At 43.3% G+C, this 14,270-nt stretch overlaps 1 protein-coding gene and 1 non-coding gene across 2 annotated transcripts in view; one reads left to right on the forward strand and one right to left on the reverse strand.

Moving 5' to 3' along the window:
* Positions 1 to 14,270, forward strand: part of LOC147241938 (uncharacterized) — a 179,576-nt gene that overhangs the window by 61,074 nt on the left and 104,232 nt on the right. The window lies entirely within an intron of this gene.
* trnal-uag (transfer RNA leucine (anticodon UAG)) lies at positions 12,303 to 12,384 on the reverse strand. The gene has a single exon. It is a non-coding gene; the product is annotated as a tRNA-Leu (tRNA).

Genomic DNA, 14,270 nt, shown 5'->3' on the forward strand with positions numbered 1-14,270 from the left:
CCCAGATGACTCACAGCCTTTGGTGGCTCCTTTTCAAGGATTCAAGGATCTTGATTGTCATACCACTCACATTTCCATGTTGGTGGTACGAAAGTTGAACTCAGGTCCCGGGATAGCAGAGATAGCATAATAGAGAGTAGAGAACAGAAATAGGTATTTCAAACACAAGATATATACAGAAGGAAATTTATCTATATCTATATCTATATCTATATATACAGTATATACATATGTGTGTGTGAATTAAATATATATATATACATATATGAATTAAATATATATATATATACACATATATGAATTAAATATATAAATAGAAAGAAGGTATATGTACAAGTCAAGAGTGTATATGTACAAGTATCAAGTTGAGGGATATTGCACTTAGAGGAGGAGATATTGCACTGTGGATGGGAGAGGGTGGGAGACTACAGAATACAGCTCAAGTTCAGCAGTCTGACAGCTGCAGAGAAGAAACTGTTCCTGAGCCTGGTATTCCTGCTCTGGATGCTCTGGATGCTCCTCAACCACCTGCCAGAGGGGAGAGGACAAAACAGACTGTGTGCGGGATGGGTGGAGTCCTTCATGATGCGTAGGGCCCTCCTCCCCTTGCATCATGAGGTGTAGAGGTCTGAGATGGAGGGAAGACTGCTCCCCACAGTTCTTTGTGCAGCCTTGACCACCCTCTGCAGAGCCCTCTGTTCAGCAGCAGTGTAGCTCTGTGCCACACGGTGATGCAGGTGCAGAGGACGCTCTCCACCACACAGCAGTAGAGATTCCTCAGGATGGAGCTCCCCAGTCCAGCTCTCCGCAGCTTCCTGAAGAAGTAGAGCAGTGGTTGTTGTGGTTGTTCGTGGTTGTTTTGTTGTGGGTTGTTGGTGTGCAGCATCTGGTTGATGGGAATGAGGTACTGAGGTCAGGAGGGCCGTTATCACTCCCTCGGTCTGTTTTTTCTCCCTCAAAAACTTGAAATTCCCATGTCTATGAGGTTCAACACCGGTCCCAAACACTCTGGTACACCTGCAGTGATACCACACGACAAAATATTTGTCTCGTCCCCAAAAATACAAGAGTACTTAAGACTGACTTGATTGTGTTCTGTATTTCTCTTCCAGGATCTTTCGGAACATTCACCAGCTTCATGTGGCCCTCAAACTTGTCCAGGAGGAACGCCAATAACATTGCATGTGAGAAAGTAGACAGCCATGTGGTGCCAGCCAGCACTCTTCCTTCCACTCCATGCTTCTCAGATGTGTTTGTCCACTCAGGACAGCTCTGCTTGCCATTGTCCCCCCAGGTTCCCATCTAAACAACGTATCAGTATAGCTTAGTTCACCTTCGATCAAGGTGATGAAAGTGTCAGCATGCCCTCTGCTGGGTATCAAGGGAACTTCAACGTGGTCAGCACCCAGAAAGACAGCTTTTTGAATGGTTTTTACTGTTCGAAGGTCAAATTTTCATCCCATCCCATCGAGCACAAATCTGAACCACCAATGAAAAGTGTCAGCCAACTGTGTTGTCTGGGTAACTCTCTGGTTTTTATTGTCATCTGCTAACATCTTCAGTGGTAAAGCATTAGACTACATGTTTATTAGTTACGTGTTCATGTGTGTTTCCCTTTAGGTTTGTATTTCTATTAGCCATGCTAGGGTTTGCTTTATATGGCTCACAGATGTACAATTGTTTATTTGATCATTTATGCATCTGAAGACACGTAATATTCATAATTCTAATATTAGTTCATTTTCCTTTTAGTTTCACATTTAACTTCAACAATAAACCTGGCAAAAGCAGGACCCAGAGTCTTGTTTGGAGTGGAGCGTTTAGTTTTCTGTCGATATACGCGTGGAACGCATTAAGGACAGAACACCTGCTGTCTTGGAAACATTTGCCAAATATTGTGATGTATGACTTTGCACGTGGACGAGCAACACACATGAATGTAAGAGAACCAGAAAGGTTGCTACTCAAACCAACCCAAGCGGGGGCATTGTCATGTCCATCCATCCATTGTCTTTCGCTTATTCTTGGTTAGGGTCGCGGGGGGGCTGGAGCCCATCCCAGAGTCTACGGGCGAGATGTGGGGTTCACCCATGGCAGGGCCAACACATAGAGACAAAGAACCATTCACACCTACGGTCAATTTGGAGAACCAATCAGTCCCCAGTTGCCTGTCTTTGGACGGCAGGACTCTAACCTGTAACCTCCTTGCTGTGAGGCCACAGTGCTGACCACTGCACCACCGTGCTGCCCGCTTGTTGTCTCACATTCTTCATTTTGTTTGTCTGTATGGCAGTGGGTTCATAGCACATGTCCTTGATGATTTAGTATTTTCAAATATGCACTGTCATGTCTGACTTGTAACCTTCATTGTGTTTTTCTACTTTAGTTTCAGTTGCAGCAGTAGCCTGAGGCTAATTAGTACAAATATTAATTCTTTGCGATGGCACACACCATCATTTGACCAATATCTGTTATTTGCAGCTCAATTACGTACTGGACAGGGACGGCCTGGTGAGGAAATAATTGCGAAAGAAGGGCCTCCATGTCTCACACAGGAAGAATTCTGGAGCCTGGGGTAGCAAAGAAACATGGATTCTCATGTTAGTGATGGGAAATTGGCCAGATTTGCATTTGATTTCCTGCTTGTTCACTGATGAGTTTTGATTGTTTATGAAGATTGGGAATACCTGCATGAAACTGATTCATGAAGCAGCTCAGCAACACGGATGTAACACATTCAAAAGACTGAAGCCTGAATTCAACAGGTCATTGACCACTGCAGAGGAAAAGAGACTCGTGGACTTGATTGTGCAATCACACGGAGCTGAGCAGCATTTGGTGGTACTTTCAGAAAGTTCATGTTTTCTCATCACTACAGACTAACTCACACAAAAGGTTCACCCGGGCCTTTGTTAGGAATATCATCAACAGACGGATTTTTAACTATGCAGCTCATTCATTGTATCTTTCTCTTAAATGTATTAATGGATTTAATGGAACTGACATTTACTGTTTGTTGTTCAGTGACTAACAACTACCACAATAGACACAAAAATCCAGTTCCCACAAAATAATTATTTCAGTACCTTGGAAATCAAACTGACCTGCAACAAGGATGGGATTCAAACCCATGCATGCAGAGCATAACATATTGACAGTTCATCACCTTAACCACTCGGCCACCGCGTCTGCTGACTGCAATGATGTGCTGCTTTTTCTGACCCTTTTAAACAGCTGAACTCTGGAGCCCATTTGTCAGAAATGGACCCAGTAGGAGCCACTGAACACAACTCTGACAATAATCAGGCTTCTTCCCAGCAGCATCGTGCTACAGAAGGAAGAATACAGACCATCCACACATCATCAGAGTGAACACCAGCTGATGTTTACAAGTTTAATTTACCTTTTACTTCTAAATGACATCCAAGCTCAGATTCTCTTGTCCTGATAGAACAAGTAATTGTTTAAGAAGATGAGAGTACCAGTCTTTTTCATCCAAGGAAACAAGCATCCTATCACTGTCCTATGCAGAGTTTCTTTAAAAAAAAAGTGAGACAACCTCAAGATTTTCTGTTTCCTGGTGTTGGATTTTGCCACAGAATCAGAGAAAACCAAAAGCTTGTTGGTCTTAGATGTTAGTCATCAAGAGCAATGAGGGGCTCAGTACCTAATTCAAGGACACTTCAAGTTCACCTTGGTCACCAGGTGAAGTGAGAACTGAACCTGCAACTCTGCTAGACGGCCACACTGCCTCCAGGCCATGCCCTCCTAACCTGAATCATCATGATGTTATTATTTGTTGCTTTAATACACCAAATGTGTGACATGTTGTGTTTGTCAGGAGTTTAAAGACCAAAGTTGTGAACACACAAGAGAAGTAAACATGTCAAAGCTGGTTCATTTTTATGAGTGAGACTGAGAACTAATAGAGCAACAATGAAAATGGTGTCATAAGGTCGTCTTCTTCACTACACTGAAAAAAAAGCATTGGCTTCATTAAAAAAATTTGGCTGAACAGATCACAACTAAAATTTGTTTGCTATACAACGTAAATAAATTATTTTTTTTCAACATGAAATTTTTAAATTGATGTAAACCAATTTCTGATGATTTTACAAACCAATTATTTCAAGTTTCCAGAAATAAAAATCATTAAATTGGTTGTATTACCCAATTTAAATATACTCCTTTATTAAACCTGAATATTTTAAATTCATCGAATGAACTTTTGAATGTGGGAGCAAGCTTTTTCTTTTAAGTGGTCTCAAATAAAAGTATATGTCATCATAAGTTATTTTTTTATTTAACTGAATTTAAAACCTTCATACAATTTTAAATACTCATGTACATGTAATACATGTTACAGTACATTTATAAACAGTATTTCTCAACCATAACATTTGTCTTTTCAAATAAAAACGCAAAGCAGGAAATGTATGCATTTTCAGGTGATTTTTTTTCCTTTCAATCACTCCATTTTTTTCCCCCACAAAATGTATCAACATTACCTTTGACCTTAAGAACAGTCCTATAGTTTTCTTTTCTGGCAGGACAAACAGCAACAATGCAAGAAAAAGACCAAAAACTAGGTAAAATTGAATATTTCCAATCACTGTATTTTCTCCAGAATGTAGTCTTTAAGAAAAGTCTCTCAACTTCAGATACAAACAGTAACCATGGTAACCAGAATGTATCAACATAGTGTTACCTTAAAAACCATTTCTAATTTCTCATTAAAAAAGAATACAAAACAAAACAAAATAAAAACAAGCCAGAGGTATTTCTTAAAATAAAAAATGCCATCAGATGACTTGTGTCAACCTGCCAGGAAGCTCACTCAAAACACTGACACACACGTTGGGGTCTCCCTGCTCAGGTTGGAGTCCTGCCAACAACGTTAAACTGTTGAAAATTTCAAATTGACCCATTTCACCACCACACTGTCCTTCATCACAGCATTTAACATCAGGACTGCTCCCAGATCATCTGCATGACCTCATCCCTGCACCAGAGTACCCGCCCAAGTTCATCAAGGATGGCCAACATGAGCAGGTCTAGATTCACCTCCATCTTTGGAGGTTGTCGAATTTCCTCCTGAGGACCGTCAGGCTGTTTCCTTACTTTGCTGTGACACAACAGCAGACAGCAACAAGGACTGCTGGAGTGCACTTGGTAAAATCATCATCTGGAGTCTGGACAAATATGCTGATGTGATCTTTGATGAGTTTAGAATCAGTCAGAGATCAAAGACTGAAGCAGGAGATCAATGCTCAGAACCCAGAGATCAATGCTCAGAACCCAGAGATCCAAGACAGAATTCAGAGATCAAACACAGAATTCAGAGATCAAAGAAACAAATGTTGTGCAGTGCAGGAGAACAATTTGTTAAACATTAGACTGTTGTTACGTGCCGACCTCCTCTCCTTCTCTGTTCACACCAGAAACATCAACATTTCCTAAAATATTTACCTTTCCTGCTCTCTTTCCCCCCAACCGGTTAAAGCAAACATTCGTTTCCACTAACTCTGGAACTGCTCGACGTTCCTGCTTGTTAAAGGGAAGTTTTAGTCACTGCTGTTGCAGGATGCGCTTGCATGGAGAATTGTTGGATGTAAACTGACTGAACTCCCTTCAAGTCATTAGTTTTGAGCAAACTCATGACATGATAGTTTGAACCTCTAAATAACTCATTTCCTGACCAGGAATCGAACCCGGGCCGCGGCAGTGAAAGTGCCGAATCCTAGCCACTAGACCATCAGGGACCACGCTGAGCTGTCCAACAACAGAGACTATACACAATGACTCAAGAACACAGGACTCTGTTGTCTCAGTTTGAGATACAGAGGGTCCACAAAGACCCCTAGACACCTCAGCCTCCTAAAGACAGTCCACCCCCAGGATCCTGGTCTTTGGACTGTGGGAGGAAGCTGGAGTCCCAGAGAGAACCCACACAGGAACAGGGAGAACATGCAGACTCCACACAGAGAAATCCAATGCCCGAGCCGGAGCTGGGACTCGAACCCGGAACCTTCTTGCTGTGAGGTACGAACCACTACACCTCCGTGCCACTCTAATATACTAGTATCCAAATAAAATCCTCCATACTGCAGGTTGAATGCTATTGATGTTGTACTGTTATTGATGTTTTCATGTGAAAGTGGCATATTTAAGATAAAAGACACGGTTAGAACAGTAAGATCCATAAAACCCACCAACAAGAGGTGTGTCTAGTACAGATGTGGAATTATTGGCTCACATCATGTTGAGGCAACTGGAAGAACACACACAAAAAAGGCTTGTGTGATTCATCCCTTCATAAAAATGGTCCTGTAGAACTGTTCAATGTGACATGACTTCAGAAGCTCAAATCCTCTCTAAGTTCTAGTAAGAGTGGATGAGATTATAATATGAGAGACGCAGGTCCATCACTCAGAGCTGAAACAGCTCAGTTGGGAGAGCGTCACACTGAAGATCTAAAGGTCCCTGGTCTGATCCCAGGTTTCAGCAGAGGAACAGCATTGACTTTACTTTCCAGTGGAGGAACTGCAGACATGAAGGAAACTAACATCTCGTCCTGTGCATTCTTATGACATTCAAAACATTTTTGGAGCCTCTTGTTGGATTTTGCCACAGAGAATCAGAGCCAATCAAAAGCATGGTGGACTTTAACATGGAGGATTGAACAAGTCGAGAAATCCTCAGTTTGACCTTCACAGTTGTTTCTTTTACAAAGTTGTGTGCACACAACTTTACAGCTACATTAATGTGCTTAATAATAGAGAATGAATGGAGGGTGCGCTCAGAGTGGAGTGCAATACGACAGTCAGGCCAGCAGGTGGGGTTTTCGTTGGTGCCGTCTACCTATTTGCGATATCTGTGCTCTGCCAGCAGAGGTCGTGCTTCACCACCAATCTTATAGGGTGTCCGAATGGTGCCGCTGTGTTTAGGTTGTAGAAGTAGGCTGTAGCGGTAGGTCGTAGCAGTAGGACGTAGGTTGCCACTTGGCAATTCGGACGCAGCCAACGGCACCATTCAGACACCCTAGAAGATTGGTTGTGAAGCGTGACCTCTGCTGGCAGAGCACAGATACCATAAACAGGTAGACAGCGTAAATGAAAGCCCCCACCTGCTGGCCTGACTGTCATACTATACATCACTCTGAACACTCCTTTCACTCATTCTCTATTATTAAGCACATTAACACTGCATCGGGTTTGGTGTGAACACAACTTTAGCCATCAACAATGACTATAAATGTTCATGTTGCATAAGAATGGGAGACTGTTGGTGGTGCAAACTTGGCTTGAATGTAGGAATTAATTTAATAGACAGGTCAGAGGTAGTAGTCTCAGGAAGTATTTTATGAGTTCCTGTGGCCACCCTGACCTCAAGGCACAAAAGGGCAATTGAACAGGATGAAGTGGGGAGTTGAGAGGCAAATATTTAACAGGTGTTATTTCCTATATCCTATAGTCATTGCTTTGATGTGGATATCATCTGCCCCTTTGTTGTTGAATGGTTTAAAAGGTTGGGTCATTGTACAGATCAGCAGAGAACACTCAGCAGCCTTCTCTCCATGCTGCATGCATTAAAGAGACTTGATTCATCACACTGCGTTTGTGATTCTTCAGAGAATTAGCAACTCTCAACGGTCTACAAGGAGAATTTCCCTGACAAGAGCAGAACACTTCTTTGCCTCCTTGCCACTCTCCTATCTGTCTGTACCATCTGGAGCTGGGGGGAGGAGCTTAACATGTTTGTTTTTTTATAAAGGGAATGACATGACTTACTCTGTGTATTAGTAAATGAACTCCCTAAAAATGGTCATCCCCAGTTTTAAGGTAGGTTCCATTAAATTGGAAATACAAAAGAATCTTGCCCTCTTAAATCCTGTCCCTCAGTGAAGCTGAATGTTCTCCTATACTTTCCTCAATTGTGTTTCTTTCATGTCCTCCTGGGATCAAAGACAGAATATTAGGTACAAATAAATACACTGTCAAAGCCCTGATGACATCATCATAAATTCTGACTTTGATCTGGAGGCTTGCTTTAATCTTGGCTTTGATCTGACTAATGTTCTCTGACAGGTTGCTGTTTCCACTCAAGAGTAAAAGGTAGTTGATCCTATCAGACCAGTCTGATGAACGAAGCTTTTCACTATCAGTGGAATCACTGGGAAAAGAAACTCATCCTGTCAGACGTCGAATATTCCTTCCATCCATCCATCCATCGTCATCTTCCGCTTATTCCTACACATTAAGGGTCGCGGGGGGGCTGGAGCCTATCCCAGCGTCAACGGGCGAGAGGCGGGGTACACCCTGGACAGGTCGCCAGTCCATCGCAGGGCCAACATAGAGAGACGAACAACCATTCACACTCACATTCATACCTACGGTCAATTTAGAGTATTCAATCAGCCTAGTCCCCAATTGCATGTTTTTGGACTGTGGGAGGAAGCCGGAGTACCCGGAGAGAACCCACGCAGACACAGGGAGAACACGTCGAATATTTTACAAAGCAATTGCTGCTCACCCTGGGAGGTCAAGATGTCTCTGCACTTCCTTACCTGATGTATGTTGTTGTGTTGTTGTGTAACAAAGTGCATCGCTCTGTGCTCCCTTAATTGCACCCCACAGGAATAAAAAGTTTTCTGAATCTGAAGATTTTTCTTCTTTTTTGGTTTCCAAATCAAATCAGTTGTCACAAGGGAAAGTCTACACATAAACACACACACACACACACTCCCAGTGACTAACCCATGTTGTCATCACTTAAACCACCACTGGAGTACTGAAAGAGATTCCACATGTTGGTCAACCAGAGAAGCTTCAACTGGTGACGCTCATCCAATCATGAAGGTCAACCTGCATTATCTGCTGTCCTCATTAACAGGAGAACCAGCTCAAATGGTAGAGTGCTGGCTCAGCATGTGAGAGGTAGAGGGACTGATGTCCTCATCCTCCAGAAGACTTTAGCTCCTTCTGTTGTTGATCAGAGGAGCTGCTGTGTGATGAATGCTGACGTTTGTCCACTGGTGTGATGAAGTGTCAGCCTGTTACTGATACGTGAATGAACACAGGCTCAGTTCACAGCTCTGATGAAACCACTGACTTTGAACCACACAGTGAAGGAGTAAGTCCTGCAGATTGATGGCAGCTTTGAAAGTCATTCAACATTGATTACTTTCATGTCTCCTGCTGACTCAGCATCCAGAACCTGGTCAAGTGGAGGCTGAGAGCTCAGGAGGTGATGTGATGGCTGGTTGGACAACAGCAGTGAGAGCTTCCAGTCTGAGACCCCAACTCCACACCATCGAGAGCCTCCTGGATGATGTCCTCAAGCAGCAACCCCTGCTTGTCTCCTGGCTTCAGCTGGACGTCCATCCTCTCCTGTGTTTGTCCGTTAAGGAGAAGGGGAGACAGATTTCTCTTCCTCAGGTCTCTTCAGATGACCTTCGTGTGTCAAACTACTTTGGGCTGCTTGAAGAGCAAACTGACCCAGTGGCTACAGGCAGGGTGCTCACTCTTTTTCCAAATAAAAATTCCAGACTTTATCCAGACTTTTTCAAAACTTACATACTTTTTCTCCAAGACCTTAACTCTAAGTTGTTTTTTTTTCGAGTTGAAGCTGAAAACGTAGCTACACAAGTTTTGATTTGATGTCATTCCAGAACCGAGCAGTCAGCGAAATCATGTCATGTTTTTATATGTTTCTTTGAGTTGTTCTAATTTGACAAGACTATGTGCCTTTGAGCATCCTCTAAAACTATCCTACGAGAGAAAACACTTTCTTACTTTCACACAAAATTCCATACTTATTAAGACTTTCAAGACCTGTGCCAGCCCCCTGTGCAGGGGCCTCGATCTCTCTGGAGCAGCCTGTCCTGAGTGGATGCAACAGTTTCCCATGGGTGACGCTGTCGTTGTCTCTCTCCTCCTGCTGTCTCCAACTCTGAGTGCTTGTACTGGTCTCTCGCTATCGTTCCCGCTGCTAGGCAGAGCACTGGTTAGGACTGAGGCCAGTGATGACATCACCTCCAGCTGAGACTTGCCAGTTGATCCTGCTTCATTCAACTCTGCGGCCTCTGACACTGCCCTGACTGCTGAGGCTGACAGCAGGTTTTCTCTCTCCTCTAAACTCTGTTTACAATGGTGGCTGAAATCCTTGTCATTGGCGGTTCAATCATCAGGTCTGTTGAGCTCCCAGGTGCCATCACCTGCTGTCCTCCTGGTGCCAAAGTTGTGGTCATTATTGAACCCTTTCCAGTACTCATCGACCTCCACCCCTCAGCTCACATCCTGATTCTACACGTGTGTATGAATGACCTCATGAAGAGGCAGCCAATCATACTTCATCACCAACTTGAGTCACTTGCAACTTCAAATCAGAGTCTGGGCAAATTCTGTGTTTTTTCTGGCTCCATCTCTGCTCCTTCCAAAGCAGGGAGCTTTTCAGCCGTCTTTACAGTCTGCATGAATGCTGAAAGGCTTCTGTGCTGTTTGGCTTTGCTGTTTACTGCAGCTCGCACATCAGATTAGAACGCACCACACTCACTAACTCACCTGTTCTTAACCAGTTAGAGCTGATTTGGTTAAAAATATGAAAAATACTGATACACTATGTGGATGTTCTCCCGCCCTGTGTGGGTGAAGCCAAGAGAGAGTAAAAAGAGTGTGAGACAGAAATCAGGGCTTCTTCTCCTCCACCCTTAAGGTGTTAGACTCAAGTCTCAGCTCTGACTCTGGATCTGTTCTCTGTGTGCCAACATAAATATGATTGGACCAGAGAAGTTGATGAGTATTTAGTTAACCTTTCCACTGAGGTGGAACCATCCTGGGAAGAAGGAGAGGCAATGAAAGCTTCTCAGTATAAAGGTGGAAGCAAGCCAACCAGGAGTTGAACCTAGAATCTTCTGCTACGTAAGCAGACCTGTTATCCATTGTACTTGATTTTACAGAAAATCCAAACAATCTGGTGGCATTTTCACTGGACAAAATGGTGCGATGGTTGGTGCTGTTGCCTCACAGCAAGAAAGTTCTGGGTTCCAGCCCCAGCTGTGTGGAGTCTGCATATTCTCCCTGTTCCTGTGTGGGTTCTCTCTGGTACTCCAGCTTCCTCCCACAGTCCAAAGACATCAAGAGGGGTGGTGGTTAACTGGATACTCTGGGATAAGCTCCACCCCCCCATTAACCATTGCAGACAATCAGTATAGAAATGGAAATTTAGCTGCTAAGTTGAATCACAAAAATCTTCTGAAGTCAACTTTTGCTTCAGTTGAAAAGTAGACACTTATTAACTCTCACAATGGTTTGAAATCTGATTTCCAACCCTTTTTAACAGATTCACATTTCTAAACAAATATATTAATTTTGTTCTTCTCATTTATCAGAGGACAGTTTTGATCCGTCCATCTCTGGGTTCTGGTCCCAGCTCTCTTCCCCTGAACCACTCTGCTCTACCATTTACTGAACAGGCCTTGATTTATAAGAGCAGGACTGGGACAAGAACAGGGATGTGAGTGCTGAACGTTTCACTATTTGGCTCTGAAGCAGGCCTCAGCAGGTAAAGATTCATCTCTTATTTCAGAGGTTGATTTAAAGAATTCATTGTTGCTGAGCTGTTTATGCTTCAATTTCTGGACGTTCACTGGTGGAATGTTTGTGGGTCAGAGTTGAAAAGAGGACAAGTGCACCTGTTGTGTGTGATGGGACACCAGCATGCAAGAAGTTGTCAGACATTTCCAGCAAAACAGCGTCAAACTTCAAGTAAAGAATTAAAATAATTTAATTTTGTGTTTAACTTCCAGGCCTCTGGAATAAAACACAAGGAACGACTGACAACCTCACCACTGACTTCCCACTGACACCCAGGTGGTGACGTCAGAGCAGCGATGCTCAGGTCTGTGGACTCAGAGGAGGGTTCTTCTTTTGGTCGTGGGTTTGAAGACACCAGCAGCCTTGTTTGAGTCAGCTGAGTTGTTCGTCTCAATAGAGAGCAGCATTAAATGTCTTCTCCATGTTTCTTCTTGAGCTGGTCCTGGATCAGCTTCAGCTTAGAAAGTCACCGTTACACTGAAGCAGAGGTCACTGGCAGTGTTGTGTAAACTGGGAGGAGCCTGTGGCTGTCGGTACACTGTGCCCATGTTGTTGGCTTGAAGGCAGCTCAGCGTGACTGCACATTGTTGTTTAGAGTTCAAGATGAGTAGAATACCTCAAGTTCGGGATGTTTCCTTCCATGAGTGACAAAAGCAGTCACCACCTGCAGCACAGAGAGGCTGAGAGAGACCTGCCACACATATATGATGGCAGTGGTGGGATTTGAACCCACGCCTCCTCAGAGACTGGAGCCTAAATCCAGCGCCTTAGACCACTCGGCCACACTACCTCACTGCACTTTTCAGTGAGTTGGTATTGATAAACATTCTAACATTCAAGCTACGCCATCAACATCAGCTCATCAAGTCACTAAACTTTTGTCGGGCACACAGGCTCCTCTCCCTCCTTTCCCCGCCCCTAAAATCATTTTTGGCCAAGAGGGCCATTTTTTCAGCGCCCCAAGACCATAAATTTCTGCTATGCTGAATGGCTGCATATTTACTAATTTTACCTGGCAACTGTACATAATTGGTTATTTGGTCACAGTGCTGGGGCGATCTGACCAATCCAACCTGTGAAAGAATCAATACGAGTCCTCAGTGGAAATTCAATGGTAAATGAATAACAGCAGCTGGGAAATGTAGTTTAAATGATTAGCATTGCAAGTGGTCCCACAATAGTTGGTAAAAACATCTTTATTGTAAAAATATATTTTTCGATGCATTTTTTCCCCTCATCTTTACAGGGAGGGAGGTGCCCCAGCGCCCCCTATGGGCCTCAGATGTTCTGAGTGGACAAAACTGTAAATGCTAACCTTCCTAAAATGATCTCACTTATTGACCAGCAAAGAAAAGGAATCCAGTCATGTGAGTGATCTCCTGTCAAGTCACTGATATTCTGAGTTGGTAGAAGTGGAAATGCTAAAGTACCCCTTTCACCCTGGGCTCCTACTATTATGATAAGTTGATGAACTACACAGGTCACTACTGAACTACTTACAGTTTCAAAAAGGGTGAAAGAGACATCTCAGAGTAAAATAAAGTGTCTGGGGTCAAATAAGACTCTTACTCTTATCAATTATCACTGAGAGGCTATGGGAAAAACTATGGTGATGATAAACCAATGAAATGTTACCATTTACTGAAATAAATAAATTTACCTGTACAGTTGTTCAGCAAAATATGATTAATAACACCACAAACCCAGTAGGTGAATTTCAACAGTGTATTCAATGGAATTTCAGGTATTTCACATTGCAGAACATAAAACACTGTTTGAAACATAATAAACCCAACAAGAGAAAAGACCTGGGTACTTTTAGTCTTTAGCCTGTGTTAATCTCAGTGCACTCTTTAAGTTTAGTTTTTGTTCTAAGCTTGCATTCAGTTTCATTGGTGCTCTTAATGTTGGACCTCATTAAAATGAAACAAGCAGCTGTACAGTTACATCCTTGAGTAGAAGAAACCTGGAGGAACCTCACTCTGCAGAAAGCAGACCACACTCAGGAACCAGCAACACATCGCTGCAGCTCCTCCCGACCGCGGTCCCCCACTCGTACGGCAGGGGAAGGAGAATCAGGCCAGCGCCTCCCCTCTGACGACGGCAGGCGAGCCAGGCGAGTGAGCTGAGCAGGCGAGCCAGGCGTTGGCTCAGCACAGTCTTTAGTTCTACATCAAAGTACAAAAAGCTCATTTTCTAACTTCAATTACCGGTGGAACGACCGCTCTGCTCTGCTTCATCCAGCGTGTCCATCAGCTCCTTCTTGACAGAACGTCTTTCTCGCGCTACCCTCAAAACGAATAAGGTCAAAAGGAAGTCAACTCCTCCCCCGGGTTTTTCACACTTTGAAAAAAGAGAACAACATCACACTTCTCAGACAGAGAACAACCCTTAAAATGGAGTGAAAAGTAGGCATAATGAGAGGTTAAATAATAATGTTAAACATTTAACATCTTAATGTTCAGACATTTTAATACCACACATTAACACAACCTCAATACCAATTAGGCATCTTTAGACTTGCAATATTTCACAGTGAAAATGAGAAATGGATTACAAAATAACTGGTGTGGAGCAGAACTAATATAAAGCAGGTGATTACACAAACATTCTGAACAGAAGAACAGAAGAGAGGACGTGCCAGCACTGTCCAGGCAATGTACCCCTGAGTGACCC

This window comes from Aulostomus chinensis, chromosome 21, assembly GCF_037954235.1.
Source record: "Aulostomus chinensis isolate RoL2024-O1b breed Wild chromosome 21, RoL_Achi_v1.0, whole genome shotgun sequence".
In the NCBI taxonomy this organism is placed as follows: domain Eukaryota; kingdom Metazoa; phylum Chordata; class Actinopteri; order Syngnathiformes; family Aulostomidae; genus Aulostomus; species Aulostomus chinensis.